Below are 19,806 nucleotides of genomic sequence, written 5' to 3'. Positions count from 1 at the left end.
ACAAAATGGTGCAAAAAAAAGGCTTTTAACAAAAATCTAATTACAAAAATAATCTCAGAACAGGGTGGCACGGTGGTGTAGTGGTTAGCGCTATCGCCTCACAGCAAGAAGGTCCGGGTTCGAGCCCCGTGGCTGGCGAGGGCCTTTCTGTGTGGAGTTTGCATGTTCTCCCCGTGTCCGCATGGGTTTCCTCCGGGTGCTCCGGTTTCCCCCACAGTCCAAAGACATGCAGGTTAGGTTAACTGGTGACTCTAAATTGACCGTAGGTGTGAATGTGAGCGTGAATGGTTGTCTGTGTCTATGTGTCGGCCCTGTGATGACCTGGCGACTTGTCCAGGGTGTACCCCGCCTTTCGCCCGTAGTCAGCTGGGATAGGCTCCAGCTTGCCTGCGACCCTGTAGAACAGGATAAAGCGGCTAGAGATGATGAGATGAGATGAGATGAATCTCAGAACAGGTGTATATGATCAGGAGCATGCGATCAGTGCAGGGGCTGCCAGGGAACGGGGTTCTTCGTCAGCGAGGAGGTCCACTCTCTGGGAAGCACAACCCGGAAGTCCCGCTTCTTGGCGTTGGCATGACAGTAAAACCTGTCGGTCTGTTTTGTTCAGTACTAATTTAGTTAAAGATAAGAAGAAAATGCTCTCGACGTTGAACCGTACTGCATCAGGCGTTTACCAATGTTATTCTTCAATATTTCAAAGTGAGGACCGCATTTTATAAAATGTAAACATTCATTTCTGACAGTTGGATGTAAAATGCAATGAATTCATGTAATTTACCAACTCACCTAACACTCACGTAACATTTGGTCAGACGGAATTCAAACATGTTTGTTGGCTTGTTATTTGACCTTTTCATAACAGCTTTATGACAGTTCAGTAGAAGCCCGGATGTGTAAATATTTGCGCTTTCCAACTGGTTGATAGTGCTTTGGGAAGTCATCATCTCATCTCATCTCATCTCATTATCTCTAGCCGCTTTATCCTTCTACAGGGTCGCAGGCAAGCTGGAGCCTATCCCAGCTGACTACGGGCGAAAGGCGGGGTACACCCTGGACAAGTCGCCAGGTCATCACAGGGCTGACACATAGACACAGACAACCATTCACACTCACATTCACACCTACGGTCAATTTAGAGTCACCAGTTAACCTAACCTGCATGTCTTTGGACTGTGGGGGAAACCGGAGCACCCGGAGGAAACCCACGCGGACACGGGGAGAACATGCAAACTCCACACAGAAAGGCCCTCGCCGGCCCCGGGGCTCGAACCCAGGACCTTCTTGCTGTGAGGCGACAGCGCTAACCACTACACCACCGTGCCGCCCGGGAAGTCATCAATGAGGTCAAAATTTAAATGAACAGACACTGAGTGGAGTTTGTTGGTAAATATTTAGAAAACAAAAGCATAGATTAGCATCTTGTCCCGGGCGGCACGGTGGTGTAGTGGTTAGCGCTGTCGCCTCACAGCAAGAAGGTCCTGGGTTCGAGCCCCGGGGCCGGCGAGGGCCTTTCTGTGCGGAGTTTGCATGTTCTCCCCGTGTCCACGTGGGTTTCCTCCGGGTGCTCCGGTTTCCCCCACAGTCCAAAGACATGCAGGTTAGGTTAACTGGTGACTCTAAATTGACCGTGAGTGTGAATGGTTGTCTGTGTCTATGTGTCAGCCCTGTGATGACCTGGCGACTTGTCCAGGGTGTACCCCGCCTTTCACCTGTAGTCAGCTGGGATAGGCTCCAGCTTGCCTGCGACCCTGTAGAAGGATAAAGCGGCTAGAGATAATGAGATGAGATGAGCATCTTGTCCCAGTCATTTAAAACATATTGAAATAATGTTGCTAAAATCACAGAAGCAGGAGTCATACATGGTAACTACTTTATATAGTAGCTGTTTAATATTTTCCAACACAGTGGACAGACCGTTGTCAGTAATGCTGTCGAGAGCGCCAGTCTGAAACCAACTACAAACATGGCCGCTCACAACTACAACACCCATGAACCACAGCGCCCTCTATCACCTGTTTATTAAATACACATGTCCCTCGTTTCCTGGTTCATCAGCCCCTGCTATAGAAACACCTCTCCCGCTCTCACTTGATGCGAAGTATTGTTCAGTGTTCGTTCCTGTCATACCGAGTGCTGCCTGCTTTACTGTGTTCTCGAGCCTCGTTCTCATATCTTTCTTGTTATTCTCTAGCCCTGTCCGCATTGCCCCGTCTACCGATTGACCGACCCTCGCCTGTCCCACGACCTTGATTCTAGTCTCAGGTTTTGGCTTTGCTTCCAGTTTGCTTTCCCCGCTCTCCCCTGCACATACCAGAGGTGGACAGTAACGAAGTACATTTACTTGAGTACTGTACTTAAGTGCACTTTTTGAGTATCTGTACTTTACTTAAGTATTATTTTTTTGGAAACTTCTGACTTTAACTTCACTACATTTGAAAGACAAATATCGTACTTTTCACTCCACTACATTTCTATCAAGGTCCTTGTTACTCGTTACTATGAAGCAGCTTTGAAAATGGATGTTTTTTCTTTTCTTTTCTTAAACATGATTGTTTTTTTCGCAGATGACACTGAGACAGCCGATCAGTAATCACTAGGGTCATGTCATGTCCATAGACTGTATAAAATAAAAATCAATGATTTCTCATAAGCATTATTTGAACACGATCAGTTGATGGCAGAATGGAAGCAGGCGGTTCTTCTGGGGAATGCACGTCCAACCTGCGGAAGCATATTGAGGGATGTAAACATTTTATTCGAAAAGAAAGCTTGTAATGAAGTTGTCTGTGCTTTTAGAGCTAGCGATAACGTTGCAATAGCTGTGCAGTCTGGTTAGTCAAATGACTTTCTATGGATTTGCCTGCCAAGTTGCCATAGCCTTGTCCACGGCTAACGATAACACATAGCTAGTTAACTTGGACACTGTTAGTTAGCATGTAAAAATGGAGTTACGCTAACATGAATAACGTTAACTTATCTGAAGTCCTTTCAGAAATACGTTTTAGCATAATCTTGCCAAATAAACAATGCAGAAATCTTTCTTTTCTAGTAACGTTAGCGACCCAATATGATTTCGAGTTTGAAAAGAGTTTGCTAGCGTGTCAGGAGCTTCACTGACTAGCTAGCTTAACATTAAACCACCATGATGCACAGCATACATTAATTTTGTGAATTCACCGAATAATCCAGTAGGTTGTTTCCGAGGCATGAGGTATTATAAGTGTTGTGGCGATAATACAACAATATCTCATCTCATCTCATTATCTCTAGCCGCTTTATCCTTCTACAGGATCGCAGGCAAGCTGGAGCCTATCCCAGCTGACTACGGGCGAAAGGCGGGGTACACCCTGGACAAGTCGCCAGGTCATCACAGGGCTGACACATAGACACAGACAACCATTCACACCCACATTCACACCTACGGTCAATTTAGAGTCACCAGTTAACCTAACCTGCATGTCTTTGGACTGTGGGGGAAACCGGAGCACCCGGAGGAAACCCACGCGGACACGGGGAGAACATGCAAACTCTGCACAGAAAGGCCCTCGCCGGCCACGGGGCTCGAACCCGGACCTTCTTAATACAACAATATGTTGAACGAAAATATACTATTAATACTTAAGTATTTTTAAAAGCAAGTACTTTAACTTAAGTTAAAAAATTGACTGTACAATTTTCACTTGTATCGAGTAACGTTTGACCAGTGGGATCTGGACTTTGACTTAAGTAATGAAGTTGGGTACTTTGTCCACCTCTAGCACATACATCCGTAAGTGCCTGCACCCTGACAACAGTGACATGAATCTAATAATCAATCCATCAATCTGTTACACAGAGAAGAAGAATCCTTAGAAACAGATTATTGCACAAAGTAAATACTTAAACCATGTGTTTGTAATCCAAAAATATTTCATTTCAGCAAACATCTTCACACTTATTGAAAATTTGTTTGCGATTTTGTATTTCAGTTTGCCCTTTTTTTTCTGACTTAGAATAGTGTTTTCTGACCTTTAACCCTTTGATGCAAAACATGGGTCAAAAGTGACCCGGCTGAGTTTTTTATCTTCTATATCTTTGCAATAAATTAATTCCATCATTCAGTATTCAAGGTATTCCTCAATTAACTTGTTTTTGATCATCATACAGCCTTATTTTATTTGTTCCTTTCTTACTTTTTGAATAAAAACCCTTTTTGGATCACTACCCTTCTAATGCACAACATGGGTCAAAAACGACCTGCATTCATTTTCCAGGTTATTTCATGTATGGCTGAGTGTTTCTATGATATACTTTTGAAATAAATTCATTTTGTCATTTACTTTTCAAAATATGCAGTAAATATCTTGTTTTTGTTTAGCACAAATCATCATTTTTATTTTTCCTTTCTTAAGTTATGAACAAGCACAGCTTTTGTAATTCTACATCAAGTTTACACACATGGGTCAGAACCGACCCGCATGCATTTACTCCAGCGTTTGGTGGGAACTGTGAATTGTGCTTGTGTCAGACATTTCACAGCTCAGCACAGCGCCCTTTGCCCATCTAATACATGCAAGTAATGTTTTTCAATTGTTCTAACATTACCTTAGAAAAAAATTGATGTTTAGGTTACCTTGAGAGTGAGTAGATTACTTGTCAGAAAGTTACAAGTAATTACTATTAGCTACCGAGCTGTTGACATATTCTACTTTAGTTAGCTAATTTTATTGTAGTTGGCTTAGCTAACTACAATAGCTAACTAGCTATTAGCTAACTAGTTAGCTAATTAGCTAACTAATTATAGTATTAAGACATTTAATTTTAAATCACACTTGGATGACCCATGTGTAGTCATATAAAACGTATTTTTGTTCATAAAGTAGGAAAGAAAAAATTAAATTAATGATTTGTGGTAATTAAAAACAAGATATTTAAAGAATACTTGGAATATTCAATCATAAAATAAATTGATTTCAAAAGATAGAGCGAAGAAAAACTCAGTCAGCATGAAATAACCTGGAAAATGAATGCGGGTCATTTTTGACCCATGTTGTGCATTAGAAGGGGTGTGCATATGTTTTGCATCAAAGGGTTAAAGGAACAGGGAAGGAAAACAGCAACAACGTTTTGGTTGAAATTGTTTTTATTCTCTCAACGATGTATCAGTATTTGGTAAAATCATATAACAACAGACGTTGATAATTTTCAAATTTTGGTAGACCAAAATACTGTAAAGCCAATTACGAGCCAAATGCCCAGCACGATTAAACTAGAAATGAGAAATAGCTGCCAAACATAATAATAGACTGAACTAATAATAATTCTCTGTAAAGCATCCTGAGGTTGGTGAAAAGCACCAGCTAAACCAATGCGCTAACAGGAAAAGAGAAAACAAAACTTAAACCAGAACAGAAGCATGTTAGTGATTCAGAACAAACCGTGCTCGCCACACTGGGAACCGCGACGCATGCTGAGAGGGGCATTTCATGGCAAGCAGGCTAATTTACAAATACAAATTGGTATTTATATATAGCAGGTAGTGATGAAAAACGTGGAATATTAATAGAAGTAATAACAAAGACTGATAAAGAATCCATCACTGTACATTAGTTCTAGGGTGACTAAATTCAGTAAACATAACACTGTTTGTTTGAGACTGAATGATTTTACGGATCTGATCTCCCTTAGGGCGGCACGGTGGTGTAGTGGTTAGCGCTGTCGCCTCACAGCAAGAAGGTCCGGGTTCGAGCCCCATGGCCGGCGAGGGCCTTTCTGTGCAGAGTTTGCATGTTCTCCCCGTGTCCGCGTGGGTTTCCTCCGGGTGCTCCGGTTTCCCCCACAGTCCAAAGACATGCAGGTTAGGTTAACTGGTGACTCTAAATTGACCGTAGGTGTGAATGTGAGTGTGAATGGTTGTCTGTGTCTATGTGTCAGGCCTGTGATGACCTGGCGACTTGTCCAGGGTGTACCCCGCCTCTCGCCCGTAGTCAGCTGGGATAGGCTCCAGCTTGCCTGCGACCCTGTAGGACAGGATAAAGCGGCTAGAGATAATGAGATGAGATCTCCCTTAGAGAAAACATCAAACGGTTTGACATCGCCAGCATTTTCACTGTTGATTCACTGCTGCCTAAAGTGTCTGACTGGCACAGGGGAACAAAAAAACCAACCAGCTAAACAAACAAACAGTGTTTCTAAGCACGTTCTAATTATCAATACCATTACAGTTATTTGTAAAGGGTTCAGTATCACACTTTGTTGGACAGCTAAATTTTCCAGGTCTTTTTCTTCCAGATGAAAAGGTCCCTCTTTTGACTGAAAGAGACAAAGGAGGGAAAAAAAGTGCCATTTCTGAGCGATTTTTGTCTGATTATTGTTGTTGCTGGGCGGCACGGTGGTGCAGTGGTTAACACTGTCGCCTCACAGCAAGAAGGTCCGGGTTCGAGCCCCGTGGCCGGCGAGGGCCTTTCTGTACGGAGTTTGCATGTTCTCCCCGTGTCCGCGTGGGTTTCCTCCGGGTGCTCCGGTTTCCCCCAAAGACATGCAGGTTAGGCTAATTGGTGGCTCTCAATTGACCGTAGGTGTGAATGTGAGTGTGAATGGTTGTCTGTGTCTATGTGTCAGCCCTGCGATGACCTGGCGACTTGTCCAGGTTGTACCCCGCCTTTCGCCCGTAGTCAGCTGGGAGAGGCTCCAGCTTGCCTGCGACCCTGTAGGACAGGATAAGCAGCGACAGATAATGGATGGATGGGTTGTTGGTGCCATTTTTAACTGATGTCAACTATATACAGTACTGTCTAATTTCAACAAAGTTGAACACCGAGTGCTTTATTGACAGAAATCAAAGGCATCGCATCTTTCAAGAAAGAAAACCAACCAGAAAAAAACATCCCTCACGTGAGATGGAAGTGAAGGGGTGGAGTTTCCAGGGGAGTCGATTTATATCAAAGAGCTCAAAAGACGTGCATAAACGTCAGTCTTTTCAGATTCATATTCCAATTGGCTCATCTGTCAATTTGCATTGGGGGAAGAAAAGAAGACTGCATATTTTTAAGTGATAACTCATCGCATTGATAACTCATCGCATTGTTCACCGATTATGAAATGTGCTTTTGAAGGTTGGCAGATCTGTTGCCTGTTTATACTGTACGTTGTTCTCTTAACAATCCCCTGTGAATACCTCGTAATGTCAGAATGGACCACTCAGTCTAATGACAAACAGCATTCTGACCCACACACACTCACGCAAATTATTCACATTATACACGTGTGTTTGAACAGGTTAAAAAAGGCCAACGTCACCTTCACTCCACCTTCAACACCAAAAGTGACAACTTGTCGAGATATGACGTGTGTGTATGGACGCTATGTGTCTGTGTGTGAGCCCACGTTCATGGTGGGCTTTGTGAGTCGGCAAATTAATGCATCTCTGCGCATATGTCTTTTATGTTGTGAGACATCGCTGTAGTGAATGTGATGAGGGATCTGTGTGTAGCCATGGGGAATGTGCTTGCCCCAGGCAATATGAAATTCAGCGAGGAATGAATGAGCCAAGGGTAGAATGATAACAACCAGTGAGTCTTATTTCTTATTGCCCATGCTCAGTTCTGAAGAACATATATACACCACTCTTATTTTTCATAAGAGCTACATCTGGGACATGGAGAACCAAAATCGTGACATAAATCTCTGTGTCCCTCATGAGGAAATCGATGAATTGTTTTGATAAATTTGGGTACTTTTTGTTTGTATGTCTATATAATAAGAAAATCACATGTTGGCTTGAATATATGAAGTTTATCTCGCGGATTTGAGTCTCAACTCATCTCATTATCTCTAGCCACTTTATCCTGTTCTACAGGGTCGCAGGCAAGCTGGAGCCTATCCCAGCTGACTACGGGCGAAAGGCGGGGTACACCTTGGACAAGTCGCCAGGTCATCACAGGGCTGACACATAGACACAGACAACCATTCACATTCACACCTACGGTCAATTTAGAGTCACCAGTTAACCTAACCTGCATGTCTTTGGACTGTGGGGGAAACCGGAGCACCCGGAGGAAACCCACGCGGACACGGGGAGAACATGCAAACTCCGCACAGAAAGGCCCTCGCCGGCCACGAGGCTCGAACCCGGACCTTCTTGCTGTGAGGTGACAGCGCTAACCACTACACCACCGTGCCGCCGCGGATCTGAGTGACGTTTAAATAATATTGGCTGGCTTTTTTTCGTGGTATATCAGATATATTCCATTCAGCTAGCGTGATCCTGAACGAGTCGAAGATGACTTCAGTATCATGCTAGCTGAATAGAATATATCTGATATGCTATGATAAAAGCTAGCTATTATTATTATTAGTATTATAGGTAATCATATAGGGCTGAGTAAAATTAAGGATTCATTTCACGAGTGATTTCAAAGTTTTGAAATCATGAGTGAAACTGATCCTTAACTTTACGAGGAACCGTGCAATTACTTGTTTATAATACATAGGGCCAAATTACTCAGTTCTGACACAACATGAGGACCGCATTTCCACAGAATATCTTCTTCTTGTTTCATCAGGCTTTTGGACTTGTTTGGCTTTTTACCCATTCCAACGAACTAGCCAATAGCATTTCAGAAATACGGCCCCGTGTTAAGGAAAAAAGTCCTCCTTGATTGACCAATCAGAATTGAGTAATTTGGCCCTATGTATTATTATTATTATACATTCTTTTCGGGTGTTCAACATGTCTTTCTCTTTCGAAATTCTCTCAAAATCTTCCATATTTAGTGTAGCAAACCTGGCGGCCATGTTTATTTACAAATTGTCACAGTCGCTTGCTAGCACGGAAGTTTTACGTCTCCGATGTGTGACGTCATGTTATCTTGACAACCATGCAATATAGTAAACCATATTCAACGCTCATTCTCCATCAGGTAGAGTGATGTAATACACATAGGATAAGCGATATGCTAACAATATTGCATGCTATCAAACCAAATGAATGAAACCTGATAGAAGGGAATAGAACATGTTTTTATTCCATCGAAAAAGTGTCCTGTATGTATAACAATTCCCGATATTTCACTCCGATGACGTCACTCCCAGTGTTTTCCCGCTGACTTTGTCAAAATGGCGAACTGGTTCAAAATTAAAATTCTTCTGATTAACTTGCAAATTTTTGGATGTGTCCATATAATATAAAGAACATTATACAGTAGCGCAAAGATATGCAGTTTATCCTCTTGTGCTGAAAATATTTTCACTTGTTCACCGCGCTCACTTGTGAAATATACATTCAACACTTGAAGATAACTTTTTTTTTTCGCGGTCCGGTTTCCATCAAATCCTGCGCTCTGATTGGCTGGCGAGCGGATCCATATCCTACGATACGGACCCCAGTTATGGACCCCGGTTATGGACCTCTGGCGACTCACTCGTTCACAACAACAACAACAACAACAAACATAGTAGCATTTTTTTGTCAACATTTATCTTTTTTTATAAGATTTATTTATAAGATTATCAAAAATCTTATAAATTTTTGCCAGCATTTCTCAGGAGAATAGCATTAATTTTACATCATGGATAGCGATAACGACAGTCTTCACAGCGAAAGCGAGTTTTACTACCCTGAGGAAGAAGAAATAAAAGAAAACATTTCATGAGAAAGCAAAAAACCTGTAACTGTTGCTAACGCCGAGCAAAAACATGGCTGAATCCTGAATGACTCCTATTTGTATAAATAGGGGACTACATAGGCGGCAAAATGCAGTTTTTTTCCTGCCATGGAAGTGCACTTGTATACCGAGGAGGAAGCCATTTGCATTACAGCCGTGAATGAGGATTCAAAATGGCCGCTCGGCTCGGTTTTCCCTGTTTTCTGTTAGAATTTGGTAAAGAAAAAAATAAATATATTATTTACCATCTTAAGGTCGGTCCGTATGGTGAAATACCGTGACCTCGGCCTTGAATACTGACCTTGGCCGAGAGGGCCTCGCTCAGTACTTTCAAGACCTCGGTCACGGTATTTCACCATACGGACCTCCCAGCTGGTAAATAACACATATATATCTTTGTGCTACCGTGTAATATCCTCTCTCTCTCTCTCTGTATTATATGTTAGATTTTTCAGCATCACTTTGTGAAATCTCACATGGTACCTATCCGAAAAAGAAAAGACAGCCAACAAAGCTTTTTATATAAATTTGTACCCTTAGCATTAGTGAATATTTGCAGTAAGAGACTCAGTGACGGACCAGTAAGACGGAGAGGGTCAGTTAATAGACGTCATCCAAACTAACACAACTTTTATGTCATCCACCATTTTTTTAAAATCAAAATGAACATATAACTGTTCCCTTGCATCTCTTGTATGTTATACAAATGAATGAAAACTTAAAATTGAAGAAAATATCGTCACTGTTGATTTTGCCATCTTGGAATCGTAGAAATGGCATGAAAAATATTGTGCCCTTTTTTTTCTTTTTAAATTTCAACATTTCTCTCTGATCCACACTACAGGATTTTCAGATCTAACTGGATGAGAAAAGACGCAACTGGTGTGAACTCCATTCTGGTGCGAATGCAAAGGCAAACCAGATAAGAAAAGATTTCAAATTTAAACGTGTTTATGCGGACTAGGCTTCAGCTTAATGAGACTCATTTGCATAATTAGTCAATCTGGACGTTAAGAGCTCCATCAGTCTACACTTGAGCAAGGTGAGAATTATAGAACCGGTAAATGAGTACTATCAGGTGTTCGAGCAGGAGAAGCAGAAAACTCTAACTCCTTCCTGTTTGGCAGATTTTTTTTTTTTTCCAGGTGGTAATATGTCTTTCTCACACACAAACAAGTGATATTACAAAGTTTTATGTTGTCAAACTACAGCACATTTATGGAAATAGATCCAGATTTCTTGCCGGGTCATAAGCGATAGTGTGCTGATAATAACACATTGTTTGTAAAGTGCTCATCACTAAAATGTATTCGTTCAATACAAAATGAAGCTTTTGAAAAAAAAGACGTCTCATTATCGATAAAGCTTATTCTTGCATCGGGGTGAAACGGATATGCAGTGATTAGCACCGTCACCTCACAGCAAGAAAGTTGTTGTGTTTTCCAACACTGTAACCGGGGCGTTGGTAGGCATAAAGCTCTACTGGGGCAATACCCATATCTTTTTTTTTTTTTTTTAAGCTTGCTGCGTATGAAATATGCTGTAGTAGGCTATGTGCTTAACCAGCTTCCATTGCTTTGCTCATTAGTATTGCCACTGTCATACTCATACTGGGGCGGCATGGTGGTGTAGTGGTTAGCGCTGTCGCCTCACAGCAAGAAGGTCTTGGGTTCGAGCCCCGTGGCCGGCGAGGGCCTTTCTGTGCGGAGTTTGCATGTTCTCCCTGTTTCCTCCGGGTGCTCCGGTTTCCCCCACAGTCCAAAGACATGCAGGTTAGGTTAACCCTCATCCTACCATGCTATTTTACACCTTAATCTTACCATGTGGGGTCCGTTTGGACCCCAATACTTTTCTTTAAAATTAAAGCTTATAAAGACAAAATCACCAGATAAGTTTCGTTCAGAACATCTTGTATTAATAACAGCAATACACTAAAGGGCCCAAGGCATAAAGAACACACTTAACCTTCATCCTACCAGCCAATTTTACATACACAAACTACCAGGCGGGGTCCGTATGGACCCCAGGAGGGAATACCTTGAAATCAATGCAGTAAGAACCAATTCAATGCAGCAAACAGACATAACTTTATTGAAGAACAAAATCCACTATGGCTGAATATCAATGATGTATTATAAATGCAATAACATTGCAATAATATTGCAATAACTAGCATACATGTAGCAAATTATAGCGCCACAAAAAAAATTGGCATTATATACATGATTTTTGCAGCTCATGCAGCTGTAAAACATTCTGGATTACAACTTAGGTCTTTTCTTACAGAATTTAAAACAAAAAAGTAATTGTAAAATAATTTAGGGCTTTTGTTTTGCAGCCTGTGCTTATTGCAGCAGTGGGGTCCACACGGACCCCAAGAAGGAATGCCTTGGTAGTTTCATTATGGAACATAAAAGAAATAAAAGAAGTTAACTTTCAGTGTGCTATTCAATTATAAAATGAAAGACAGATAAACTTTACTCTGGGGTCCGGTTGGACCCCAGTAACAAATTAATTATACCTTCACAATGCAAAAAGCTGATCTTCCGGTGCTTTAGTGTTTTAATTAAGACATAAATTCCGACAAATTCATAAAACGGTGAGGCAGTATGTCACATATTTTTAAAATGGCAAACAAACATATAGGTGTGGGGTCCAGATGGACCCCACTTGGTAGGATGAAGGTTAACTGGTGACTAAATTGACCGTAGGTGTGAATGTGAGTGTGAATGATTGTCTGTGTCTATGTGTCAGCCCTGTGATGACCTGGCGACTTGTCCAGGGTGTACCCCGCCTTTCGCCCGGAGTCAGCTGGGATAGGCTCCAGCTTGCCTGCGACCCTGTAGAACAGGATAAAGCGGCTACAGATAATGAGATGAGATGAGATACTCATACTGACACTGGTAAAAGTAAAAATGCAAAGATACATTCTCCTCTGTATCTGTTTCTCGGGGATCTGTTCCCTCAGTGTCGTCTCCATGGTGTGATCTCTCCTGCCTCTCGCCTGTCTCTCTCCACTTCCTCCCTTTGCCTCGACTGTTCATCCAGTAAACTCTCTCTTTCTCCTGCTTGTCCTCCAACGCTCAGCTCCTCATTCTCTGTCGCAGCAACATAAAAAAAAAAATCGACTATACTCTCTGCATGCATATATAAGTCTGGCTTTTACATTTAACAATCTTGCAAATATGTTAGGGAAGTTTTCCTGTTTCAATATCTATAGAAACAAGTGTTGCCAGGCAAAACAAACCTCGCCTGGTAGCACTTATGATGAATATGTAAGAAGATATCGCGAAAAAAAATAGGTACCCTATGGGTACATGTGGCTACTGCTTATAAATAAAATAGTTTTCTGACCCCATGTCCATACAGTAAATATAGCATACACTACCGTTCAAAAGTTTGGGGTCACTTTGAAATGTCCTTATTTTTGAAAGAAAAGCACTGTTCTTTTCAATGAAGATCACTTTAAACTAATCAGAAATCCACTCTATACATTGCTAATGTGGTAAATGACTATTCTAGCTGCAAATGTCTGGTTTTTGGTACAATATCTCCATAGGTGTATACAATCCCGATTCCAAAAAAGTTGGGACAAAGTACAAATTGTAAATAAAAACAGAATACAATAATTTACAAATCTCAAAAACTGATATTGTATTCACAATAGAACATAGACAACATATCAAATGTCGAAAGTGAGACATTTTGAAATTTCATGCCAAATATTGGCTCATTTGAAATTTCATGACAGCAACACATCTCAAAAAAGTTGGGACAGGGGCAATAAGAGGCTGGAAAAGTTAAAGGTACAAAAAAGGAACAGCTGGAGGACCAAATTGCAACTCATTAGGTCAATTGGCAATAGGTCATTAACATGACTGGGTATAAAAAGAGCATCTTGGAGTAGCAGCGGCTCTCAGAAGTAAAGATGGGAAGAGGATCACCAATCCCCCTAATTCTGCGCCGACAAATAGTGGAGCAATATCAGAAAGGAGTTCGACAGTGTAAAATTGCAAAGAGTTTGAACATATCATCATCTACAGTGCATAATATCATCAAAAGATTCAGAGAATCTGGAAGAATCTCTGTGCGTAAGGGTCAAGGCCGGAAAACCATACTGGGTGCCCGTGATCTTCGGGCCCTTAGACGGCACTGCATCACATACAGGCATGCTTCTGTATTGGAAATCGCAAAATGGGCTCAGGAATATTTCCAGAGAACATTATCTGTGAACACAATTCACCGTGCCATCCGCCGTTGCCAGCTAAAACTCAATAGTTCAAAGAAGAAGCCGTATCTAAACATGATCCAGAAGCGCAGACGTCTTCTCTGGGCCAAGGCTCATTTAAAATGGACTGTGGCAAAGTGGAAAACTGTTCTGTGGTCAGACGAATCAAAATGTGAAGTTCTTTATGGAAATCAGGGACGCTGTGTCATTCGGACTAAAGAGGAGAAGGACGACCCAAGTTGTTATCAGCGCTCAGTTCAGAAGCCTGCATCTCTGATGCTATGGGGTTGCACTAGTGCGTGTGGCATGGGCAGCTTACACATCTGGAAAGACACCATCAATGCTGAAAGGTATATCCAGGTTCTAGAGCAACATATGCTCCCATCCAGACGACGTCTCTTTCAGGGAAGACCTTGCATTTTCCAACATGACAATGCCAAACCACATACTGCATCAATTACAGCATCATGGCTGCGTAGAAGAAGGGTCCGGGTACTGAACTGGCCAGCCTGCAGTCCAGATCTTTCACCCATAGAAAACATTTGGCGCATCATAAAACGGAAGATACGACAAAAAAGACCTAAGACAGTCGAGCAACTAGAATCCTACATTCGACAAGAATGGGTTAACATTCCTATCCCTAAACTTGAGCAACTTGTCTCCTCAGTCCCCAGACGTTTACAGACTGTTGTAAAGAGAAAAGGGGATGTCTCACAGTGGTAAACATGGCCTTGTCCCAATTTTTTTGAGATGTGTTGTCATGAAATTTAAAATCACCTAATTTTTCTCTTTAAATGATACATTTTCTCAGTTTAAACATTTGATATGTCATCTATGTTCTATTCTGAATAAAATATGGATTTTTGAAACTTCCACATCATTGCATTCCGTTTTTGTTTACAATTTGTACTTTGTCCCAACTTTTTTGGAATTGGGGTTGTAGAGGCCCATTTCCAGCAACTCTCACTCCAGTGTTCTAATGGTACAATGTGTTTGCTCATTGCCTCAGAAGGCTAATGGAGGATTAGAAAACCCTTGTACAATCATGTTAGCACAGCTGAAAACAGTTTAGCTCTTTAGAGAAGCTATAAAACTGACCTTCCTTTGAGCACATTATTTCGAATCAGCGGATCATCAGATTAACGTTTTTAAAACGATTCGCGTACACACACAAAATTTCTGTGCCCGCAACAAAACCGTTCCCCGTGCACACAGCAACGCCAATACACGGATACGCTAATCACATGACTAATTAGACGGCACGTTACATGATCCCAGTGCATATCGGGCATGCGCAAGTCACTCACCACTTGCAAGTGGAAGGATGTCGTTGTAAAAAATGAAGTATGCCAGTCTGTTATCGGCGGTACTGGTACTGCTGTGACGCCTTTTTTACACCTTGTATGGCCTTCGTGTTTATGCTAGAAGGATCTAACAGTGTTCGGTACACTCTTCACCTCGCAGAACGGCCATTTTTTGCGATTACAACAAGACTATTTAGTGCTACGGTAACCAACACACTTCCTGTATTGCTCATTCACTTAATGACTTCCTTAACACACTTCCTGTATTGCTCATTCACATGACCAACGTGGCATGACCAACGCCAGCGAATCAGGAAGGTGGATGTCACAGTGACGTTGTCCAATGACGACGTCAGCTAGAGCTCAGCACTGCGTATCCTCATTCCTCAATGTTTACACAGCACCGGATCAGATACGTACTGGGTTGAATACGTGGGCCCTGGCGGATTCAAACTGTTCCGCCTGTGGAGTCGTTTTCCGGCGTTTTAATGTGCACGGACAGTGCATCTGCAACGAAAACGATACGGATACGGTCTAATGTAAACACCACCTGAGTTTCTGGAGCATCACATTTGTGGGGTCAATTAAATGCTCAAAATGACCAGAAAAATGTCTTGACTATATTTTCTATTCATTTTACAACTTATGGTGGTAAATAAAAGTGTGACTTTTCATGGAAAACACAAAATTGTCTGGGTGACCCCAAACTTTTGAACGGTAGTGTATGTATTTACTCTATGAAGCAGTAGCACAAAAATGAAGCATAATCCATAAATGAACTATTTAAAAATCACAGAAGTAAAATATACCAAGCGTCTATACTTTATATTATTCTACTCTGTTCTATTGTACTCTATTCTATTCAAAACTGAAACCTCCGAACCGAGGCTGACATACACACACTGTCACCATGACCCAAACTCTTATTTCCCGGAAATGGCCCGGCGCTAGAGCTCAGTGGAACGCACTTTCCGCATAAACATGTCTGAAAGCGATTTCTTTAGTCTAGTCCATTTATTTCGAATAGTGAACTGAATTGTATACACTCACCGGCCATTTTACTCGGAACACGTGTATGTGCAGTGCGCGATTGTTACACTCTTACATTCTTACAGCACGATGACATAGTGGCTAGCGCCTCGATATGAGCCACAACAAAAACAATTTTGACCTTTTTGGTGACCTTGACCGGATGACCCTCAAAATGTTGGAGGTTCTGTTTGAGACCAATGCCCATCTGTCCTGAAAGTTTCATGAAGCTTGTTCCAGCCGTTTTCCGGTAAAATCGTTAACAATAAAACAAAGAAACCTGAACGAAAAAGATACCTCGCCCCCCTGGTGGACTCTGTCCCGGGCGAGGTAAAAATGTAATAATAGGCAAAATGGAAATGTAATTTGTGTCCCTCCTGTATGCTGTTTTGAGATGGGACTAGAATGTGCTCGCTAAAATGGTTGAAAGGTTTATGGTAGTTATTGATTTTCACCTTGGCAAGACTGCAGAGTTTTTGTCGCGTATATAAATGGGGGTGCATAAGTGTACTCTTGGTGCCGGTCCCAAGCCTAGATAAATGGAGAGGGTTGCGTCAGGAAGGGCATCCGGCGTAAAACTGTGCCAAACCTAACATGTGGATTGAAGAGAGAAAAATGGAGACGAAAGATCCGCTGTGGCGACCCCTAATCGGGAGCAGCCAAAAGAAGATGATGATATAAATGCGAGTATGCACTGACTTTCGAGTGCTATGGGATTCTGTAGATTAAAACTAACTACTTTTTCCAATGCAGTGAACTCACTGAAGGTTGACAGCCATAAATCAAACATTAAGAACGCAACCAGTCTAACTGTATTTAAGAGTCGACTTCATACTTTGAAAAGCTTCCTACTGTACGTACCGGCCACCATAGTCAGTTATCTCATCTCATTATCTCTAGCCGCTTTATCCTTCTACAGGGTCGCAGGCAAGCTGGAGCCTATCCCAGCTGACTACGGGCGAAAGGCGGGGTACACCCTGGACAAGTCGCCAGGTCATCACAGGGCTGACACATAGACACAGACAACCATTCACACTCACATTCACACCTACGCTCAATTTAGAGTCACCAGTTAACCTAACCTGCATGTCTTTGGACTGTGGGGGAAACCGGAGCACCCGGAGGAAACCCACGCGGACACGGGGAGAACATGCAAACTCCGCACAGAAAGGCCCTCGCCGGCCACGAACCCAGGACCTTCTTGCTGTGAGGCGACAGCGCTAACCATTACACCACCGTGCCGCCATATATATATATATAAAATCACATACCAACATAACTACGTAATGTAAGCTACATTAGAATATCAGTTCGAAATTTGAGACAAATTGTTGCTGTAATTTGCTGTTGCTGTAATTTCAAAATCGGATCACTTGAGAAAGGCACAGACGAATACCATTCGAAACAGTATGGACTGCTGTTTATTTTGATGTATGGTTTGTCGCGTAAACTCAGGAGTTAGTGAAGTATTGCGCCGACAAGAACGGGTGTGGAGATGGACGCAGTATGCAGAATATGATTAAATTTGATGTGAATTCATTGATGTTAATTTTATCGCAAACTGTTTATCACAGCAACTAGTGAGTAGCACCGTTGGGAAGCTCAAGTCGTGTGGTTTCACGTGATATACTGTATGTATGTTAATTGTGGGATGAGTATTCTGCCAGCAGTTAAACAGAGATGAATGGGTGCGATTTGGACGCATCGGTTATCTCAGAAACTGCTCTCTCATTTGGGACATTATGGTCAAAAAATACATTTTCTAATTTAATTTTTTTTTTTTTTGCATTTACCGAACACTCAATGTTTCTTTTGTCATGGTTAATAAGAATAAAGATAGTATCTTGCTTTATCTGGCCTCCACTGTGGAACTTTTTTTTAATTGCAATTCAAATGCTTTTGTAAAATTGATTTACATATAAAATAACTACATCATGAAGAATTAAAGCCCCTCCTTCACAGATGAGTGAAAATATTGAATAAATTTCCTCTTTTTGATTGCTTGGGTTAAAAATGCCAAGTTATGATGACTGAATTGATTATTCACTTAAATATGAATAATATGATACAGTTTGGGTATTTGATACGGCAAAATAGGACACAATGGAAAAATCAAGAACACACCGGAAAGATGAGAATAACGGCGGTGGTAAAAGAACAGCGACTGTACCGGCTGAAGGTCGCGCGGGTCTCTGCTGCGGCGCGCGAGCAACGAGACATCACTACCACACCGGACGGAGCGTGAGGCGGGGGCGGGGCAAAAATGACTGGCTGTAGATAGTTCGATCTAAATTGACCATGGTTGCAAAATATTGGCCAAAAATACGCAAACACTACGAAATATGAAAGTAAGATGAAAAAGAAACATTCTATTGCCTTATACTGCAAGACTAAAACAAAATAAAACTGTCAAACTCACCTTTTCAGCGATAACGTCCGAACAGATCACTCGCGTAACAGAAAGACCGCAAATGGAAGCGCGATCAACTTCTAACTGTTGGAGTGGAAAATTCCATTCTACACATGCAAATTGTTAATGTGTGTCCTTCCCCACACACAAATAACACGCTACGGTAAAAAATACACCACGACTCATTTTATAGCTCAGAAATTCATACAAGACCAGCTACCATCGTAACATATTCTGTAAGAAACATATTCTATACCTAACTTTCAGCTTTCATTTTAAAAAACAAAATCGCAGATTTATAACTAAATGTTTATACGGCGTAGTGATTTTAAGTTCCTACTTTTGGTGAGGTAGTGACCTTGACCCTGAGGCTTTCCGTTTAGATCAAAACACACGATCGTATTGGTTTTGGGTCTGCGGAAAATGGAGTTACAACGGTGATCAAATATTTTGCATGATGTTTTATTACGGTTATGATTATTCTGTGAGCGCAACAATCCTTAGGTGTATAAAGTTACAACTTAAAATACAATTAGTGACTTTTCAGTGGACTACAACCTTTTTAAGGGAATGCGATGTAGTCAACCATTTATCATGTCCCAGATCAAGCCACCATTTTTCCACAAATTTGCAGAATTTTTGCCAAATTCTGAAGAGTATTCACATCAAAGATTTAGTTTTATCTGTATTATTTCTTTCATCATTTTATTTCAAATTAAAACCAACATCACCATTCAAAACCGTATAGTTTATTGACTGAGTATTTTTAGTGGGGTACCCCTACTGTACCCAGTTTCTGAGACAGACTCATATACAGTTATTCCGCAGTGCCGAACTGTTTCTGAAATGTGATCACAAAAAAAAATCATGAGCTGTCCATCACTTTTAACTTGACGCAAGAGAGCTAACGTTATCTCTACATAGCTAGCAATAACTTTCAGCTAACTATGTTAGCAAAATCCACGGCTAGTTAGCTAAATCCTATTCAGTCTCTATGGAGCAGTGGTTAGCTACCGGCAGTTTACACTTAGCTGAAAAAAAAATCGATGTCTTAATTCCAACCTCATCTCATCTCATCTCATCTCATTATCTCTAGCCGCTTTATCCTGTTCTACAGGGTCACAGGCAAGCTGGAGCCTATCCCAGCTGACTACGGGCGAAAGGCGGGGTACACCCTGGACAAGTCGC

Source organism: Neoarius graeffei, chromosome 23 (assembly GCF_027579695.1).
Source record: "Neoarius graeffei isolate fNeoGra1 chromosome 23, fNeoGra1.pri, whole genome shotgun sequence".
In the NCBI taxonomy this organism is placed as follows: domain Eukaryota; kingdom Metazoa; phylum Chordata; class Actinopteri; order Siluriformes; family Ariidae; genus Neoarius; species Neoarius graeffei.
This window is presented reverse-complemented; position numbering follows the sequence as displayed.